Here is a 1036-nt window from a genome sequence, read left to right on the forward strand (position 1 = left end):
AATCCTACTTAAAGAATAGGGACTACTTTGTGACAATAGGAAATTATGCATCTGAGCATACAAATATAATGTGCGGAGTTCCCCAAGGCTCTGTTCTGGGGCCTCTTCTGTTTAACACCATGCTTCCACTAGTTCAGATTATGGAAAACAACAAATCAAGTTACCATAGTTATGTAGATGACACACTCATTTATATAACTTTATCACCAGGGGACTATAGTCCAATACAAAAACTTACTAAGTGCATTGAACAAATTAACAACTGGATGTGCCAGAACTTTGTGAAATTAAATTAAGGAAAAACTGATGTGGTTGTTTTTGGAGCAAAAGAGAAACAAGTAAAGGTCAGCGCTCAGCTTCAAACGGCAATGTTACAAACCACAGACAAAGCCAGAAATCTTCGTGTAGTCATGGACTCAGACCTGAACTTTAACAGCCACATTAAGACAATTACAAAGTCAGCCTACTATCACCTTAAGAATATATCAAGGGTTAAAGGACTTATGTGTCAACAGGATTTTGAAAAACTGGTCCATGCTTTCATCTTCAGTAGACTTCACTACTGTAACGGGGTCTTTACAGGTCTCCCTAAAAAATCAATCAGACAGCTGCAGCTGCAGCTGATTCAGAACGCTGCTGCTCGAGTCCTCACTAAGACCAAGAGACTGGATCACATCACTCCAGTTCTGAAGTCTTTACACTGGCTTCCTGTGCCTCAAAGAATTGATTTCAAAGTACTTTTGCTAGTTTATAAATCAATAAACGGTTTAGGGCCACAATACATTTCTGATCTGCTACTACACTATGACCCCCAGACCTCTCAAGTCATCTGGGACATGTCTGCTTTCCTTCCCCAGAGTCAGAACTAAACAGGTGGAAGCAGCGTTCAGTTTCCATGCTCCTCATATCTGGAACAAACTCCCAGAAAACTGCAGATCCGCTGCTACTCTCAGTTTTAAGTCAAGGTTGAAGACCTTTCTTTTTGATGTTGCCTTTCTTTAAATGACTGTTCATTTCTTTAATGTTTAATTTCTTA

The sequence above is a fragment of the Etheostoma spectabile genome, unplaced genomic scaffold, assembly GCF_008692095.1.
Source record: "Etheostoma spectabile isolate EspeVRDwgs_2016 unplaced genomic scaffold, UIUC_Espe_1.0 scaffold280, whole genome shotgun sequence".
Taxonomy (NCBI): Eukaryota; Metazoa; Chordata; class Actinopteri; order Perciformes; family Percidae; genus Etheostoma; species Etheostoma spectabile.